Below are 20,535 nucleotides of genomic sequence, written 5' to 3' on the forward strand. Positions count from 1 at the left end.
GTGTCTGGCCATGTGGCCTTTTGCAGTGAATATTTTGCTTTCGAATGTCGTTGGCACGCAGATATCGCAGCGTGGATGTGAGTGAGAACACTCGTGGGAGATAACAGTTCCTGGCCCTATGGATTCTGATGGACTTTTCATCCATTCCAACCCTCTGCCTGGCAATCAATACTTGGCTGTGTGCTTTACGGATGTCCAAGTGCCGCATACATCTTTTACAACATGTATATTAGGTTTGCTTTGTTCATCCCCACCCCCACTTCCCCTTGTCGCTATGTAGAAGTTTATTCCCTAATAATCAATCCCTAAGACAACCTCCAGGAGAGCCTACATACTCCTAGGGCCAAATCCTCAGCTGATGTATATGGTGTAACTCCATCCACGTATACCAGCCGAGGATCTATCCCCAAGCCTTTGGTGCGAACTGGCTATTGTATGGGACACAGCAAGCAAACTGGACAGGATCTCGGTCTACACGAGACAAAAGGATTTGAGCGCAGACACAGTTAAAGCAAGTAATTTCCCTAGCGATGAGATGAAGAAAGCCATGATGAGGGCATTATTTTGCTGCATGAAAACAAAGGTAGAGAGCAGAGATATTTGAAAATGGGAATATTTGGGCCAGATGCAGGGCCGGTGCAACCATTTAGACATCCTAGGCTAGGATTTGGGGGGCGTCATTTTCTTCGGCAGCAACCATGGCGGCTGGATCTTCGGCCACCCCGGTCACCGCCGGCATTTAGGCAGAGGGAGTGGGGGCAGGGGAGTGCGGGGAGGGCCGCCTGCAGCAAGTAAGGGGAGGGCAGCACGCAGGGGAAATCCCTGCCCCAGCTCACCCCTGCCCCGCCTCCCCGAGCGCACCGTGGCCACTTCACTTCTCCCGCCTCCCAGGCTTGCGGCGCCAACCCGAGCACATCGTGGCTGCTTCATTTCTCCTGCCTCCAAGGCTTGTAGTGCCTAAGCTGATTGGTGCCACAAGCCTGGGAGGCAGGAGAAGTGAAGCAGCCATGGCGTGCTTGGGGAGGAGGCGGGGCAGGGGTGAGCTTGGGTGGGAGGAGAGCCTCAGGGCGGGGGGGAGCTGCCACAGCGGGTGGCGCCTCTGGGCAGGGGTGCGGGGGGCGGGGGGCGCAAGGTGGAAGTTTCGCCTAGGGCGTGAACATCCTTGCACCGGCCCTGGCCAAATGATCAGCTAGTGTAAATCTGTCTAGCTCCACTGACACCTTTGGAGCTGCTCTGATAGGCCAGATCCTGAGATGGGGTCAATTAAGGTTAGAACAATAAATCCCCTCAATTGTGTGTCCTAAGATTGGCAGAAGTCCATGGGTCAACACAAGCAGCACATTGCCAGCACGGTAAAACAATTTCAGTAGCAGCCGCTAGCAATGTGAGTTTTCTAGTGTGCTCAGCAATGTGTTCTTGTGACCAGTCTACCGTTGTCCCCAGTCAGATGACTTCAGAGACGATGACAGAAATGCAGGGCTGGAATGGACCTCCAGAGATCATCAAATCCAGCCCCCTGCACTGAGGTAGAACCAAGCAAACCTAGACCATCACTGACAGGGGTTTGTCCAGCCTGTCTTTAAAACCTCCAATGACAGGGATTCTACAAGCCTATTCCAGAGCTTAACTCCCCTTAGAGTTGGAATTTTCCCCTCCTAATATTTAACTTAAATCTCCTTTGCTGCAGATCAACCTAATTACTTCTGGTCCTACCTTCAGGCAGGGCCGGCACCAGCCCAGCAAGCAGCTGCTTGGGGTGGCCAACTGTGAGGGGCGGCACATCCAAGTCTTCGATGGCAATTTGGCAGTGGGTCCCTCACTCCCTCTCGGAGCGAAGGACCCACCACTGAATTGCTGCTGAAGACTGAAGCGGCGGCGGTGGAGCTGCAGATTGCAATCGTGGTTTTTTTTTTCTTGCTGCTGCTTGGGGCGGCAAAAACCCTGGAGCCGGCCCTGCCTTCAGGGGACATGGAGAAAAATTGATCACCATCCTCTTTATACTAGACCTTACGCCCTCAAGGCGTCATTGATTTTAAAAAAGGCATAATTTGCCATCTCATGAAAATGTAGAGGAGAGTTAGGCTCAATGCACTATGATGAACTAGTAACCATTTTAAATGGTAAGTGACGTGAATATGGACGAGACAGGAATTACTTAGTGAAATGATACGACCTGCGTTATGCAGGTGGTCGGACAAGACGATTGTTAAAAACTAAAGGATTTTGTTTAGTGGCAGTTAAGATTCCACCAAAACACTCCCCCCCTTCTTCCCCTCCCCCCGCGCAAACCTTAAACTGTAAAAACACAACAACCGCAAGGGAAACATCCTACGTTCCTCGCCACTTTCACATTGCCTGTAAACCGAATGGATAACACACTCCATAAATATTTGCTTGCACCTCTAGCAGATAACCACAAAGCAATTTGCACCCCACCTTCAACCACACTCTTGGGCAAAACTTTTAACAGTGACCTCAGCAGCATGACGCAAATCATGACCTCTTGTCTCCCAACACGTCCAGTGAAGCGTCTAAGAAGGAGGAAAACTTGTGTAGCATAAGCGCCTCTCTGTATTCACCATGGAGCTGACAATAGTGTCAGGCACATCAATTACTCACCCCTTCTGCCCCTCGCATCTACCTTAGCTGGCCTGGGATTCATCAGTTATTTTCAGTGTCTGTTACCAGGGTGATGATGTATGCTAATTAATACAAGTGGTGGTGATGATCTGCCTACATGAGCTCCTAGGTAGATCACTTTCTTCCTAATGTATTTTTCACCCCTTAGGAATGATACTCTTAACAATGTAGTTTTATCTAAGACCTATAAAATTAGACTGACCCCATATGGTACTAATAGGCCGTTACAAGGAGGCATTGTTCCTTGCGTGGCTTAGGCAGACGTGGCCTGATCCTGTGAAGGCTTGCTTACAAGCGCTTGTGCTGCAGGCAATGAACAGTTACTAAGGTGGGGATTTTTCAAAGGAGTTTAAGGGAGCTGGGCACTTCGCTCACAATGGATTTTCATGGGATGGGGGCGTGAATTGCATGCACCCCCTGGCAGGGCCGTCCTTAGCCATAGGCAGAACAGGCAGTTGCCTGGGGCACCACTAGGTCTGGGGGCACTGCTCTGCTGGGAGCCTGGACAGAGGGGAAGCAGTGGAGCATGTAAGAGCAGGGCTGCTGGGTCCTAGAGAGAGATGAATGCAGCACAGTCTGAGGGAGGGGATTGGCTGCTGGGGTCTCTGGGAAGGGGTGGGGGAAGGAACTCACCTGTAGGGTGACCAGATGTCCCGATTTTATAGGCACAGTCCCGATTTTTGGGTCTTTTTCTTACATAGGCTCCTATTCTCCCCCACCCCCGTCCCAGTTTTTCACACTTGCTGTCTGGTCACCCTAGGTGGTGGTAATTGGCACCTATATAAGACAAAGCCCCAAATATCGGGACTGGCCCTATAAAATCAGGACAACTGGATCTGGTCGCCCTAGCTGGGAAGCGTGTCTCTCCGTTGGGCTGGCAGTGATCCATCTCATCCGGGGGGAGCTGCATAGGGCAGGATGAGCTGCTGTGGCTTCATGGGTGCCCCGTCCCTGAGATCAGATGCCGTGCTAACTTCACCATGGTCAGTTAGGCTGGCAGTGGTGCCCATTGGCATGTGATCGGACCTGAGGGTTTGCTGCTACTGTTGCCACTCTGCACCCCAAGAGGTAGATTTTGGGGTCCTGCACTTTTCCACCTATCTCCTCCTCTACTACAGCTGTTGGACCAGCAGACTGGGGGGTGAGCCAAGCAGTACTGTGTTTCCATTTAGATTGTCATTTAACAAATTTGGTCCCCAAAAATGCTTGCTAACAATCCTGAATTCAATTTCAATATTTTTTTAAATCAATATCTTAGCCAAAAACAGAAAATTAAGTTGACAATTATTTGTGACAAGTTTGGTATGGGGAAGGGAGTGGGCCAGTTTTCATCAGAGAAACAAAAAATGTTGACTGACTTTCCTATAGCCCTGTTACAGCTAAATAGAGCCCTCCAACAACTGTAATATGCTCATCTCCTTACTAATGTATAGAGAAGGGATCGGCAACCTACGGCACACGTGCCAAAGGTGGCACGCGAGCTGATTTTTGATGACACGCAGAGGCAGGCTGAGCGGCTGAACTCACCACTGCTCTGGGGTTCCGGCGGCTGCCCCATTGCCACCCGGGGTCCTGGCCGCTAGCCCCACTTAGCACCCACTGCTGGCCTGGGGACCCCCAAGGAACCCCAGGCTGGTAGTGAGCTGAGAAGGCCGGCGACTGAGACCCTGGCTGAGCCACTCAACCCACTGTTGGCCTGGGGTTCCATTCACTCAGCTGGTAGCGGGCTGAGCAGGACTAAATTCAAGGAAATAGGAAAACAAGAGCAACTAATGACAAAGTGCAAGAACCTAGAGCAGTGGTCCCCAACCTGTTTCGTCTGGCACCCACCAGACAAAGGACCATGGCAGTGAACGAGCATCCGCCAAAATGCCGGCGAAATTCGGCAGCAAGCGGCGTCAACCAGAGGCATCGCCGCCGAAATGCCGCCTAATTTCACTGGCATTTCAGCAGATGCTTGTCCGCCGGCCAGTACGCAGATGCACTGAGAGACCCCTGTGGGCGCCATACCTTTAAGTGGTAGCAGGTCCCAGGTCCTCGCTAGTGGGTGCCCTCTGAAATTAATTCATACACTCGAAGGCAGTGAACTTGCAGACTGGGCACGCCAGTGATGTCTGAGGGTGCTGATCACCTTACAGGATACAGCCCCATTGTAATGCAGCAAGCCATGCTCTGATGACCATCCTCGGATGACCAGCCATTAGAGAGAATTGACACATTTAGCTGATAGGTTGCATACCCACTTTTCACCTTCTCTTGAAACATCTGGAAATGGCCCCTGTTCTGAGCAGGATGGCTTGGTATGGTATGACAAATCCTCTGCACTATCTAGAGCTAAGACCGATTTCTCTTAAGACAATAGATGAAGACCCTGCTGTCAGCCATGAATCATTCCCTGCACTGTGGGTGGGGATGTCTAGTGGAGGAGACAGCTTTGTTCTAGCTGAAAATTTGCCTAATGGAATGGAGTTCCCAATTTGGTAGCTACAGCCAGATTCCAACCCCTTTGCACAGCTCGGGCATCAGAACGGGACCAGAGAACCTGGCCCAATGGCTCAACACGGGTGCAGCTAGTCAGTGTGCTGTGTGTGCATCCCAAGAAAAAGTTGCATCCCACATTCAGCCCTAATTAAGATTGGGACACTGATGTGTTCAAAGAAGCCAGAGAAATTTGTCATGAAGGGAAAGTAGCTCTCGATATGATGCTCCAACTCAGCTAGTCAAACTGGAATTGGAATCATTCAATTTTGGGAGCATTTTTGCAACGTAAATGTCTGCTGCTGTGCCTAATTGAATCACTCTCCATAACATATCTCATGTCTTCACACACAGCATAATCCTGGATTTATTTTACTCTAATCCCAAACAGATAAAAGTCCTGTCTTGTATTCTCTTCTGTGGTTTTTCTCATCCCCTTCCTTGCTGCTACTAGCTGCTGGGAAGCACTGAGACTCTCCCTTGCAGTCACAGGAAATTGCACATGCTGGATCCCCTGCTTCTGATCCTAACTGATGATTCAACAGTATGCCCTTGTTGCCAAGAAGGCTAATGGCATTTTGGGCTGTATAAATAGGGGTATTGCCAGCAGATCAAGGGACGTGATCATTCCCCTCTATTCAACATTGGTGAGGCCTCATCTGAAATACTGTGTCCAGTTTTGGGCCCCACACTACAAGAAAGATGTGGAAAAATTGGAAAGAGTCCAACGGAGGGCAACAAAAATGATTAGGGGGCTGGAGCACATGATTTATGAGGAGAGGCCGAGGGAACTGGGATTGTTTTGTCTGCAGAAGAGAAGAATGAGGGTGGGATTTGATAGCTGCTTTCCACTACCTGAAAGGGGGTTCCAAGGAGGATGGATCTAGACTGTTCTCAGTGGTGGCAGATGACAGAACAAGGAGTAATGGTCTCAAGTTGCAGTGGGGGAGGTTTAGGTCGGATATTAGGAAAAACTTTTTCACTAGGAGGGTGGTGAGGCACTGGAATGGGTTACCTAGGGAGGTGGTGGAATCTCCTTCCTTAGAAATTTTTACGGTCAGTCTTGACAAAGCCCTGGCTGGGATGATTTAGTTCGGGATTGGTCCTGCTTTGAACAGGGGATTAGACTAGATGACCTCCTGAGGTCCCTTCCAACCCTGATATTCTATGATTCCAGCAACCACTCTAACTGCAGCACTAACTACTGCACTTTGGATTTGACTGTATTGTGGTTGCAGAACTCTTAGTCCTGATTCTAAATCAGCATAAAACAGTGCAGCACTTCCTGCTAAATGTGGTTTCTCCACTTGCCATGCCTGGTGCTCGTCTGTAGCATGTGGCTATCCAGCAGGAATCTTTGAGAGTCCCGCATGTTGGATGTATCCCTGAAGTTACGATCTGTCTTCTGGATGGTGCTTGGTAGAATCTGTTTGGTCCTTTGTGCAAATGTCTCATTTTTGCAACACCAGCTGTCAAAAGTATCAGCTAATCTATACGTTTCCATTGCCGTGCCTCTGCTTTGTTCAGATGCATGAAGATGACAGTGCTGACAGTTTGCATTTAGTTTTTTAATCTTTCTGCTCCACCAAACCCTTAGATAGCTGCCAGAATCTATTGCTGCCTCTTCCCGTCCTGGAGCCAGAGTTTGTCTCGATGTAACTCTACTGCAGGTAGCAGAGTTACACCAGAGATGAGTTTGGCTAATGGGCTTTAAATTTGATTAACCAGATCCAGTGCTGATGTAAACAAGTCTGACACCTACAGATGTGTCTGGGACAAATTGAGCAGTTACCTGAACAATCATGTACAGTTACATTGCTGGGTGTGAGTTGGTTGGAAAACTTGTGTAAGTGAGAAAAATGGTGGCTTCTTGTGCCATGGTGGTGCAAAACAAGTGTAACTTACGAAGCAGGGGGTGGATACAGGATAAGTTAATGGCACTGCTAACTTAGGAGCTGGAGTACACGTCATCCCTATGTGATAGATCCAGGCCAGTTGGAAACAGCAGAGTAGTAGAAGGGAGATATACTGGCCACTGGTTAAGCAGTTTTCTGTTCCCTGACTGACCAGAGCAGGGGCTGCTCCAGGCTAATGAAAACACCTGACTCCAATTAACCTGCTAAGTGTCAGGTGAGACTGTTAAACACCTGACTCTAATTAAGGCCCCTCTGATGCTATAAAAGGGCTCACTCCAGTCAGGCCAAAGGGAGCCAGGGAGCCAGAGGAGAGGAAGTGCATGTGAGCGAGGAACTGGGAGCAAGAGGCGTGCAAGAAGCTGAGAGTGAGTGGGCATACTGCTGGAGGACTGAGAAGTACAAGCGTTATCAGACACCAGGAGGAAGGTCCAGTGGTGAGGACAAAGAAGGTGTTGGGAGGAGGCCATGGGGAATTAGCCCGGGGAATTGTAGCTGTCGTGCAACTGTATCAGGAGGCACTCTAGACAGCTGCAATCCACAGGGCCCTGGCTGGAACCCGGAGTAGAGGGCGGGCCCGGGTTCCCCCCAAACCTCCCAACTCCTGATCAAACACAGGAGGAATTCACCTGGACTGTGGCTTCTACCAGAGAGGAACGTCTCCGGGCTGTTTTTTGACCCACAGGGTGAATCTGTGAGGCAAGCAAATCTGCCAATAAGCTCAGGACCCACCAAGGTAGAGGAGGAACTTTGTCACACCTACTAAAACTTGGGAGCAGACAGGGCTGTAAGTTAAGGATAAAGAACAATCATCCATACAAAGATGTGCAGAAAGGGGAGGCTTAAAATTATAAGGGGATAGAATCCTTGGCCATTCTCAAACAAGCTATTGCCTAATTGGAAGATTCAAATAAAGGGGAGATCTCTTACTGAAGCGATTAAAAGCATCAGATCTAATAGGCTCATGGAGACTTAATGAAACCCCTGAGTTCCCCAATCTTATTAGCTATATTTTAATTATCCTTCAAGACATATGCAACTGCTGGGAAACAGCTTTGTTCGTTACCATCCGTTGCTGCTCAGGAACGTACGATTGGAGTTGCAAAGTTCTTGTTCTCTTTGGTCCTGATCCAAAACCCACTGAAGTTAATGAGGATCATTCCTTTGATTTCAGTGGGCTTCAGATAAGACTCTTTAAGGTGATAGTGGCTTTTACTCCATGGTATTTAAAGCAGAAAGCTCCAATCACATTCATCCATCTTCTTTGGTAACCCATAGAGGCATGAATGTGAAATGAGCTTAGAAGCAGCCTTTCAGTAGCGATGCCATAAGACACCCAAGAGTTCTGAAGGAACTCAAATGTGAAATTACAGGACTACTAACTATCGTCTGTAACCTATCATTTAAATCAGCTTCTGCACCAAATGACTGGAGGATAGCTAATGTGATGCCAATTTTTAAAAATGGCTCCAGAGGTGACCCCAGCAATTACAGGCATAAGCATAACTTCAGTACTGGGCAAACTGGTTGAAATGATAGTAAAGAACGAAATTGTCAGACACACAGATGAACATAATCTGTTGGGGAATATGCAACATGGTTTTTGTAAAGGGAAATCATGCCTCACCAAACTGCTAGAATTCTTTGAGGGGGTCAACAAGCATGTGGACAAGGGGGATCCAGTGGATATAGTGTATTTAGATTTTCAGAAATCCTTCGACAAGGAGAAAGTAAATAAGGAAGTGTTATTTACTCCTTCTCATAACACAAGAACTACAGGGTCACCAAATTAAATTAATAGGCAGCAGGTTTAAAACAAACAAAAGGAAGTATTTTTTCACACAACGCACAGTCAACCTGTGGAACTCCTTGCCGAGGATGTTGTGAAGGCCAACACTATAACTGTTCAAAAAAGAACTTGATAAATTCGTGGAGGATAGGTCCATCAGTGGCTACTAGCCAGGATGGACAGGGATAGTGTCCCTAGCCTTTGTTTGCCAGAAGCTGGGAATGGGCCACTTGATGATTACCTGTTCTGTTCATTCCCTCTGGGGCACCTGGCATTGGCCACTGTCTGAAGACAGGATACTGGACTAGATGGATCTTTGGTCTGACCCAGTATGGCCGTTCTTATGTTCTTATGTAAATGAGATTCGGGCCCAAGAAGCTTCCCCACACACACACGGCAGAGCAAGCCACTCTTAAGGAATCCTCTCAGATGACTTCTGTTCCAGTGAGTCAGTGTTAGCTTATAACAATGCCAAGCAGTATAATTACTCCTGATACAATGGCTCCTCGTCCATTTCTTAGCTTGCTCTTCTGTTTCTTTTGGTGCAAGACAATCAGGACTTCTCAGCTGTCTTGTTGCCTTGGAGGCAATATCAGGATGCGCAATGCTGTGAAAATGGCAGGTGTCTGGGTGTAGAGATTGATATCCCCTCCAACCATGTGGTCTCCAGCATGGCTGAACAATCCAAGGGGACATGGATAAGCCACTTGGAATATCATGTTTACAGCTAATGGAGTCCAACATATACAAGCTGCTGCCTTCTGATCTGCAGGATGGACCTGATTCTCATCTCCCTAGTGCTAAGTACACCTAAATCAGGTGCAACTCCTTTTGCAGTTGGTGGCATTACACGAATGTGAAAGGGATGTGAAATCTCCGTCTGTTCAAAGCACTTCAACGGGCAGTTCATGCCAGCATTATTGTTCAGACAGTTATTGGCATAAAACAGAGAATGCATGTTAAATGCAGCTAAGTACTGTACCTAACGGCACTGTCACCTGTGGCAAAATGCTGTTTGCTTGCTTTCAGGTATGGCCTACAGCAGTGTTTCTCCACCTTTTCGATACCAGGGATCAGCTTGCTGCATTCCTTATCTGCATCAGGGAAATCTCAGGGAGTGGCAAGGGGGCTGCCACGGATCCGCGCCAGTCCGCAGACCAGTCATGGAGAAACAGTTGCCTAGTAGCCAAGGCCCCGTTGTGCTCAGCACTGAATCGATATAGAACAAAGACAGTCCCTGCCCTGAAGAGTTTAGTATTTCTTGGATGGTTATCAACTGTAACCTTGTTCCATTTCAGTGTACTGTGCTCTCTAGGGTTTACTTGTGCTGTAATCGCCTAGGGGCAGGGACTGCCTCTCATTGTGTGTTCATACAGTGGCCAGTACAACGACCCCTGATCTCAGCTGAAGCCCATAGTGCAAATAATCATAATCCATGCAAGGAGGTGCTACTACAAAGACAAGTCCAGTCTTGCTGGTCTTCTTCATCCCTTCTTCCAATATCACTCTCGGGGTGAAATTCACCATGTGCAGGGAGATGGAACAAGTCCTATGCACCACTTAAGTCCTGTAATGGCCTATGCACCACTGCTTGTGCTGGCTCTGTGCACAGGGTGAATTTAAGTCTCACAGCTACATGTTCTGTCTGTTCCTTTAACCACTGCAGTGGGGTAAGGTTTTGTCCTCCCTCTGGTACTTTGAGTCCCCAAGCACTTGCCCTGCCTTTGCTGGCTGTGTGGGAACAGCTTGGCTGAGCGTTGAAGTAAATATTAAAAAAGTCTGACAAAGCTGAGAGAGTTTTCTTTAGTAACTGTTCCCAGGAGGCACAAATGGATGTTTTATGAAACTGACACTGAGTGAGTATGTCTCTATTAGCAGTGACACAGAGGTCACAAAGTTCTTGGTTGGCAGCAGTGGCAGGTTTGACTTAATATCCTCCCACTGAGTAGTTTAATCTCTTCTCTTACTCTGTTGCCACTGCCCCTACTCACTTCCACGGTCTGAGATTCCCACTGCACACACACACTCTCTCCTCCAAAGCCCCAGTTCACTTAGAAATTGTCTCTTTTTCATCTCCATGTAATTGCCCTAAACCACTGTGTAGCATTGCTTTGAGGCGTTACACACTTACCATGTTCCACCCCAGAGGTGGCTGCATTTCATGGATGGTGACGCGATTCTTGCAATTACTGGTTATCACTTTTATAGTGCAGTAGCACCAAGAGGCTTTACGTGCCTCAGCTATGCTAGTTAGGTGTCTTTATATCCCTTCTCGTACCCCCTTCATCTCCACTGCTGGGGCAGCCAGGGCTTGGTGCAAGCTGGAGCAGCCTTGGGACTACTCTGACTTGCTCCAGCAGTAACCTCCCCACAAAGGGGGAAGAGATTTGGATCATGGATGGTAAAACTCTTTGGGATACCTTAGGAGTTAGGGGTCATGAATTAAGATATAGGATAATATTTTCAAGAGTGATAAGACTGAGGACCCTAAATGCCATTTTCAGAAGTGACTTAGACACTTATCAGTGGTAGCCGTGTTAGTTTGTATCAGCAAAAAAACCGAGGAGTCCTTGTGGCACGTTAGAGACTAACACATTTATTTAGGTATCTAGCCAACGAAAGCTTATGCCCAAATAAATTTGTTAGTCTCTAAGGTGCCACAAGGACTCCTGGGTTTTTTTTAGACACTTATGTCACTTCTGAAAATGGGACTTAGGCGCTTTTGAAAATCTTATCCATTATCTAATGCAGCATTGAAAGACTGAAAATGAAATGCAATCTCTAAAGCCAAAAATAGGAATAGAATTCTGATGGTAAATAGTAACCCGTACTTAGCGGGTAAGCTGTCTGGGGTGAGGACTGCCTCTTTGTTCTGTGTTAGTACAGCACCTAACACAACGAGGTGCTGATCCCTGAGTGGACCTCCAAGGTGCTACTGCAATAAGAAAACATAATGTTTTGGGGGACATCCTGCTTCAGGGGATAAGCCAACCACTAGTTAATGAGAATTAAGAAGAACTTGGGGGGCAGGTTATTCATCATTGCTTGTTGCAAGGTTTTCTTGCACCTTCTGCTGAAGGTGAACACTGCTAGAGGCAGGATACTGGATTAGATGGATGATGGATCCAACCAGTGTTGCAATTCCTTTGTAAAAACTTCAGCCTTGTTTTGCAGTGCTGCAACAAAATTCCCTACCTAGGTGTATCTCATCTTGGTGTGATTGATGCCTGTGTTTCAATGATGACACCCTGTCTGCTCCAGGTTTGGGTCTTCCTAAGCGCCGTCTTAACTGATTCTCTTTACTCTGATAATTTCTTGGCTGGACTCTAAGTGTCACTGCAGAAAAATGCCCGTTACCCCAAACAGGTTGAAGAGAACAGTAGAATGGCTAGCATAGCTCCATAGGAGAGCTCGGGGAGTTAGAGGACTGGATGGCCCTGGAGAAGGGGTAATGGATTATTCAGACTTTTCAACCTAGGTTGCTGGCTGTCATGGAAGCTCATTACCATTTGGTGGCGGTTTGGCATCTTACGTGAAGGGACTTGGTGAGTCCCCAGTCTCATTCCTGCAGGACAAGGTGGGCATTTTCCAAAGCATTTGGCCTCGACTTACCTCAGATGTCTTTGGAGCCTATGGGGCACTTAAGCCAGAGCTGAGTGCTTTTGATTATTCCATAACCTAAAGTCCACCTGTGCAAGCAGCACCTAAAATTGGCAGTCTCAACAAAGAGGCCAAGGACCGAATGGGACAGACACACTGGACTCCCACTTAGTCATAGAGAATGGCTCTTCCTGGTCATGGGTGCAGCACCCTGGTAGATCATTCTGGGCCAGTCTCTACCTGTACTGTAGATAAACAGGGGACTTCTGTCAGCCTAGAAACTTTTCTACAGTCATCTTGACAGTCACCAAAGATTGAAGGTAGGACTCCAGAGATAAACCTTGAGCTTCTGCAGCTTGAGCTAAAGGGTTAAATCCCCTAGCTGGCAGCTGTAGTAGGCTCTCAGCCTCTGCTGATCCAGGGGATAAACAGAGCGGGTCAGGAATTTTTTGATTAAACTCGTTTCATCAGAAAATGCTGATTTGTCAAAACTGAAACCTGTTTGTGGGGAAAGGCCCGGCTTTGACAAATTTCTTGTTTTGAAAAAATTTTTGGAAAAAAAAATCAACTTTTGAAATTGTCAGATGTCCTGGTTTGACACTTGTGAAATGAAAAGTTCTGGGGTTCAGTTGGGAATGACATTTTGTTTCAAAATTTAAGTTAATTTGTCATTAAAAAAAAAAGATGAGGACAAAACATTTCAATTGACACTAGCCAGTTTTGGTTGTTTGAGGGGATTTTCGGTTTGTGAAAAATATTTTGTCCCAGCTGGCGACAGGAATTTATTTATTTTGAACATTTTTCTGGGTTGGGAAAACAGTTTGCTGCCTACTCTAATGACAAATAACATGCACTGGGCAGGGATCCATGCTCTTGCCAATGCTGAATTCACCTTCTTGGACAGAGATTGCAGTGTGTTAATGCTCTGCTGGACATTTTGAGAGAGTGTAACCTTCCATCAGATCTGCAGCATCCCACCTCCCCAGCGATATGACACAACACACACATGTATTAACACTGCTTTGAGAATCGAAGGCCAGATTTTCTAGCCAGGTTGTTTGAGAAGGTTTTCATTTGCTTCTTCCTGCTTCGGAGGAAAGAAGGCACGTGCTCAGGGTTTGTCTACACTACAGTCTGAGGTGTGGTGCAGCTTGGGCAGACATACCTATGCTAGCCTGACTAAAAATAGCTGTGCATAGACAGAGGCACAGGCTAGCAACACAAATCCATACCCAGGAGGCTTGTACCGCTTATGCCACCACATCTACACTGCTATTTTTAACTATGCTTGAGTAAAGCTACCCAAGCTGCACTCACACCTTGGATTGCAGTGTAGACATTATATCCTCCATCATCTAAGACCATGGGCCATGCCTTTGAGTTAACAGTGATGGTTTCCTCTGTGAAATCCCAGTCAAATTCCCACATAGCCAAGTTCAGGAGTTGCCTTTCTCTCCAGCTGATTTTTTTTCACCGCTGAATGCAGTTGCTTTATGGATTTGAAGCTTCTTAAAAACATCGGTCTGACAGCGAGCGAGGTCATGTCTAGTTGCTGATGTCTCGGGCGAGAGAGCTGGAGGTTTTTTTTCCTTCTCTTTTTAAAAAACACTTTGCTCAAGCAGTATGAAGAAGTCGTTCTCTGAAATACCCCCCAGCTTCAGTCTTTGGGGCTATGGGGGCCAGATATTTGGTAACGTGCTCTCCAACCTGGCAGACAAAAGAATAACAAGATTCAATGGTTGGAAGGTGAAGCTAGACAAATTGAGACTGGAAATAAAGTGTACATTTTTAACAGGGAGGGTAAGTAACCATTGGATCCATTTTCCAAGGGTTGTGGTGGATTCTCCATCGCTGGCCATTTTTACTCAGATTGGATGTCTTTCTTAAACAGATGCTCTAGTTCAAAGACATTATTTCAGGGAAGTTCTTTGGCAGGACAGCGCATTAGATGATCATAATGGTCCCTCTGGCTTTGGAATCTATGAATCTAGGTTGTGTACCTGTCCCACAGCAGAAAACTGAGAACAGTCTTGTTCAGAGAGATGGGGGCTGATGCTCGGCGCCTTGCAGGATTCAGGCCTTAAATAACATGAGAGTCCTTAGCTCTTCTTCAGGTCTGTGTGGCTTGAAAGCTTGTCATTTTCACAAGCTGAAGCTGGTCCAATAAAATATATCACCTCGCCCACCTTATCTCTCTAAGACTCCCTCCCCCCCCCACGCCATGGCCACAACAACACAGTAAACAATATTGAATCCTCCTCCTCTAGGTCTTCTCGCAAAGGTGCCAAGGAGCACCAGTCATCTAATTGCTATGGATATTTGCCATCTAAGACCCAACAACTCAATTCATGTAGATCACCGAATACCCATGAGCTCATAGAATCATAGAAGATTAGGGTTGGAAGAGATCTCAGGAGGTCACCTAATCCAGCCCCCTTCTGGATGATAACAGTTTTTGCTCTCTGCCAGTTTGGGCTGGCTCTGAATGAGCAATAGGCATCTCATTCTGCTGCTAATCCCTTGAGGCTGCTTAGCCGGAATAACACCAAAGATCTGAAATAGAACTAAACCTACTTATCAAGGGCCTGATCTAATGGAGACACATTTACTCCGGTGGGCTTTGACTCAGGCCCTAAGGGACATAGTAAGTGTGCAGAAAGATGGCTGAACATCCATCCTCCTCAGTGGCGTTTGGCCACTTCCACCAGAATCTGGCCACAACATGCAATTCACAAGTGCTAGTGGTTTTGACATCAATGCGGGAGTTACATTTTTATGTGTTATCTAGTAGTGGCTTTATCCTTATGGGACTCTATATCTATTTTATTAAGACCCAAGCTTGTACCTGTTGAAGGCAATGGCAAAACTCCCATTTGATTTCAATGGGAATAGAATCTGCTATATTAAGAGTGGCAAGTGCTCCCTCCCCCCATCCCGTGATGTATTACTTGGATGAAATTCTGATCTCATTTCCAGGTCTTTGAGTAGCGGTAGAATTTAGCGTCTTGCATTTAGCTTTGTTTTGTGCAATTCTGTGATCGTTGCAGAAAATGAAAGCAACAACACTAAGAAATGTTTTGTTCGTTGAAGAGGCTACAAATGAAAACTCCCCTCCCTTATTACATCATGGATTTGGCCCGTTCTCCCTCCTGTTTCCTCCATGTAAAGAGACAGTGTGGATTCTCTACAATCCAATCCACGCAGGGCAGCATCTCTCCTGTTTTTAAATCCTATGCCTCATCTAAGGGGGGAAACATCCATCTACTACACAGGTGCAGCAAATATGCCTGAGTCAGCATCAACTGATGACTTTGGTTTTGCCCCCTGGACATGGTCTGCATAATGGAACATTGATTTATGGAATAAAGGTGAAGAAATTAATTGGAAGCAGCCAAGCAGCTGACAAACAGAATACTCTGCAGGGTGGGGACAAAGCAGGATGAGCAGTGAAGTGTAAGCGACGGTGAGTGAATCCTTTCTCTCTAAATTTTGCAATGACTCACTTCAGTTTCATGCGGAATTCAGCTAACTTACATTTACAAATCTTCTGTCCTTGAAAACCAGAAATGGATTTGAAGCGCTGCTCCTGCGCTTTCCTCGGCCATCAGGTCCCGCACCTCCCTTTCCCCAATACAGAAGAAAACAGCTTTTTTATAAAAAAAAGTCCTGGCTGCTTTTAAAGCTGGATCTACTCTGATCTGCGCCAGCATGAATTGGGCATTACTGCACTGAAATCAATAGAGTTATATCCGTGTAAAAGTCAGTCTGAGTTCAGAGTTGGGCCTCTTTTGTGCCAGGTGCCAGCAACAGACCCATGCCTTTATAGCTCTGCTTGTATACCTGCCATGCTGTCCCACAGATCTGCGCTAGCAGAGTACCAGTAAATGTCAGTAAGTCTTACAAAACAGAGTAATAAGGCCGGTCCTGACAGCTGTGTGTGTCCTGGTGTTACCTGCATAAGCAGGCAGAGGAGCCAATCTGCAAAGCACATGTGTCATAAACAGATAGCTAAGGGTTAATGTCTCTTTCACCTGAAGCACCTGACCAGAGGACCAATCAGGAAACCGGATTTTTTCAACTTTGGGTGGAGGGAATTTAGTCTCTGAGTCTTTGTTTTCTGGCTGCCTGCTTTCTCTGAGCTTTGGAGAAGTAGTTCTACTTTCTAATCTTCTGTTTCTAAGTGTAAGGACAAAGAGATCAGATAGTAAGTTCTATGGTTTCTTTTCTTTGGTATTTGCATGAATATAAGTGCTGGAGTGCTTTGATTTGTCTTCTTTTTGAATAAGGCTGTTTATTCAAAATTCTTTTAAGCAATTGACCCTGTGTTGTATCATCTTAATACAGAGAGCACATTTGGATGTATTTTTCTTTCTTTTTATATAAAGCTTTCTTTTAAGACCTGTTGGAGTTTTTCTTTACTTCAGGGAAATTGAGTCTGTACTCACCAGGGAATTGGTGGGAGGAAGAAGTCAAGGGGAGATCTGTGTGTTGGATTGCTAGCCTAATTTTGCATTCCCTCTGGGGGAATAGGAAAGTACTTTTTGTTTCCAGGAGTGGGAACAGAGAGGGAGATTCACTCTGTTTGGATTCACAGAGCTTGTGTCTGTGTATCTCTCCAGGAGCACCTGGAGGGGGGAAGGGAAAAAGGATTATTTCCCTTTGTTGTGAGACTCAAGGGATTTGGGTCTTGGGGTCCCCAGGGAAGGTTTTTCAGAGGGACCAGAGTGCCCCAAAACACTCTAATTTTTGGGTGGTGGCAGCAGGTACCAGGTCCAGGCTGGTGGCTAAGCTTGGAGGTTTTCATGCTAACCCCCATATTTTGGACACTAAGGTCCAAAACTGGGACTAAGGTTATGATATGGTGTAGCAGCGGTTACGGGATAGACAGAATCCAGAAGCCAGTGGAAATATTTTATTTTTCTTTTCTCTGCTAGGGGCTTTTTAGCAGAGAGAAACAGTTGGTTTTAAAAGGGAACCAGAGAGAATTTTTTTTTCTGCTCTCTCTCGCAGTTTGTGGCTTGCATGTTAAGGGTCTTTTGTCATGCAATAGCCCTCCCATTAGGAGGCAAGTACCAGCACTTATAGGCATGCAAATAAAGTGGTTTTTCTGGTTTCCCTTCATTGAACATTAGCTAGAGAGAGAAAAGGAAAATTAGCTAAAGGCACTGTTGCTAGGCAGACTTCAGGAGGCAACAGAGAACCTGCAGTTCAGAAGATAAACACCGGAGGGCACCCCAACACAAGAAAACAGGAACCATGACTTCTAAGGCAAAAATTGGCGCCGAAGAACAAATCAAAGAAGCTGAACACAGGCGACAACTGGAAATAAAACAAAAAGAGATGGAGATGAAAGAAAGAGAAGAACAGATCAAAGAGGCAGCCTACCAAAGAGAACAGGCAGCCAAAGAGGCAGCCAAAGAGGCAGCACACAAAAGAAAACTAGAGGAAGAAGAGTTCGCCCACCGAAGGAAACAAGAAGAAGAAGAGTTGGCCCACCGCCGAGAAATGGAAAAGCACCAAAAAGAAATGGAAAAAACAACAAAAAGAGAATGAAGAGAAGGAAAAACAGAGAAAACATGAACTGGAGTTGGCAAAAGCTGGGCTGCATGTGCCAGCCAACCCTAACAACCCGGCGCCCATTATTGCTCCACAGCACAGGAAATTTCCCACCTACAAGGCAGGTGATGACACCGAGGCCTTCTTGGAAAATTTTGAAAGAGCTTGTCTTGGGTACAAGATTCCCGAAGACCAGTACATGGTAGAATTGAGGTCACAGCTCAGTGGACCTTTAGCAGAGGTGGCAGCTGAAATGCCTAAGCAGCAAATGAATGACTATAAACTTTTTCTAACCAAGGCCAGATACAGGATGGGGATAACCCCAGATCATGCCCGTCGGCGCTTCAGAACCCAAAAGTGGAAACCAGAGGTGTCATTTCCCAAACACGCCTACTACATTGCAAAAAACTATGAGGCCTGGCTAACAGGAAACAACATTCAAACCTTGGAAGAACTGAACCTCCTCATACAAATGGAGCAGTTCTTGGATGGTGTTCCTGAAGACATCACGCGGTACATACAAGATGGAAACCCCAAGAATATCGCTGAGGCGGGGGAGATTGGAGCCAAATGGATGGAACTGGCAGAAAGCAAGAAAGCTACTGTCAAGGGGAACGATTACCCCAGGGGGCACACAGACCATAAACCCTACAACCGAGGACAGCCAAAGACCCCACATACCACCCAAGTAAAGCCACAGATACCCTACCCTTCAACCTCACCAGTCTCCAGTAACTCACCTCGGCCCAGTGACCCATCAGATGGAAGATGCTTTAAGTGTAATGAACTGGGACATATCAAGGCCAAGTGTCCCAAGAACACCATGCGAGTGCAATTCATTACACCACCATCACACCAAAGATCCCCAGGCCCGGATGCCTCTCAAATACCCTTGGAGCGAAGGGAAAATTTGAGAGTGGGCGGAAAGAAGGTTACTGCGTGGAGAGACACGGGGGCACAAGTGTCAGCTATCCACCAATCCTTCGTTGACCCCAAATTCATCAACCCAAAGGCCAAAGTTACAATTTACCCCTTCATGTCACAAGCTGTAGACTTGCCTACAGCTCAACTGCCTGTCCAGTACAAAGGCTGGTCCTGGCTGCTTTTAAAGCTGGATCTACTCTGATCTGCGCCAGCATGAATTGGGCATTACTGCACTGAAATCAATAGAGTTATATCCGTGTAAAAGTCAGTCTGAGTTCAGAGTTGGGCCTCTTTTGTGCCAGGTGCCAGCAACAGACCCATGCCTTTATAGCTCTGCTTGTATACCTGCCATGCTGTCCCACAGATCTGCGCTAGCAGAGTACCAGTAAACGTCAGTAAGTCTTACAAAACAGAGTAATAAGGCCGGTCCTGACAGCTGTGTGTGTCCTGGTGTTACCTGCATAAGCAGGCAGAGGAGCCAATCTGCAAAGCACATGCACAAACAAAGCAATTGCAGGCTTGACCCTCAGGGCCGGCACTACCATTTAGGCAGCCTAGGCAATCGCGTAGGGCACCAGAATAATTGGTGGGCAGCATTTTGCTGGAGGGGGCCGCAGGCAGCTCCGGAGGAGCTGCTGCAGTCATGCCTGCGGACGGTCGGCTCCTCACGTGGCTCCAGTCAACCGCCCGCAGGCACGACTGCGGCAGCTCCACCAGAGCCGCAGAGCACCGGACCCTCCGCAGGGACCACTGCGGCAGCTCCACCGGAGCCGCGGGACCAGAGCGCAGGGCGGTGAAATTCCCGTCCACCTAGAGCGCTCAAACCCCTAGTGCCGGTCCTGTTGACCCTCATTTACATCTGTATAACTCTGCTGGATCTGGAGGTCTCTTTAAAGCAGAGATGGACTGAAATGACACTATTTAACAAATCATGATCTCAAACTAACTCAAACTGCAAGGACTCAACCCTAGGATTTTGGTTCAGCCCAGCGTGAAAAGAGTGGTCATTCCAAAAATTCAAATTTTTCAAATTTATCCTCTTTCGAATGCAAAGCCTGTTTCAGTCTGGATCTCATTCTGTTGTCTCAGCAGATAGCCCCATCTGCATTTAAGTAACCGCCGCTGAAAGAGAAGTTGGTCCTAAATGCATAGGCCTAAATTTTAAGTGACTGGTTGTTTTGATTGTCTCTGTTTTTGGATTGCGCCAACACAAGCCACCTTTTAAAAGGGCCTGATTTTCAGAGGTGCTGTGCCCTGCCAGGGGGCAGTTCCTGCAACTGCAGTTCTGGATGGAGCCGCCATTAAAGTGGTTCAAGATGAACACTCAAAATCACTAGCCGTTTGGAAATCTTGGGCAATTAAGATGATAGGTCAGTGATTTGTTGGGGGAAGAGTCAAAGCTAGCCTCATATCCCCTCTTTTTGGTCCTCCTTTTCCCATTCCCATCCCCAAGGATGGAAAAAAACCCACCACATATGTTCACTTGCCCAATATGGTTGCATTTTCCTACTCCCCACTTTTGTCTGGGCTCTTCCTGGTCACTTGCAGACTCTAGTAGCCTTCACTCTTTCCCTGCATGTGCCCCCAGCTCTGATACAGTGGTGGTGTCCTACCGGCATCCCTTCCAGCGATCAC

At 47.0% G+C, this 20,535-nt stretch overlaps 1 protein-coding gene across 1 annotated transcript in view; it reads left to right on the forward strand.

Annotated features, from left to right (window-relative positions):
- TIA1 (TIA1 cytotoxic granule associated RNA binding protein) overlaps window positions 1–20,535 on the forward strand; it is a 222,085-nt gene that overhangs the window by 56,330 nt on the left and 145,220 nt on the right. The window lies entirely within an intron of this gene.

The sequence above is a fragment of the Gopherus flavomarginatus genome, chromosome 2 (assembly GCF_025201925.1).
Source record: "Gopherus flavomarginatus isolate rGopFla2 chromosome 2, rGopFla2.mat.asm, whole genome shotgun sequence".
Lineage (NCBI taxonomy): Eukaryota > Metazoa > Chordata > Testudines > Testudinidae > Gopherus > Gopherus flavomarginatus.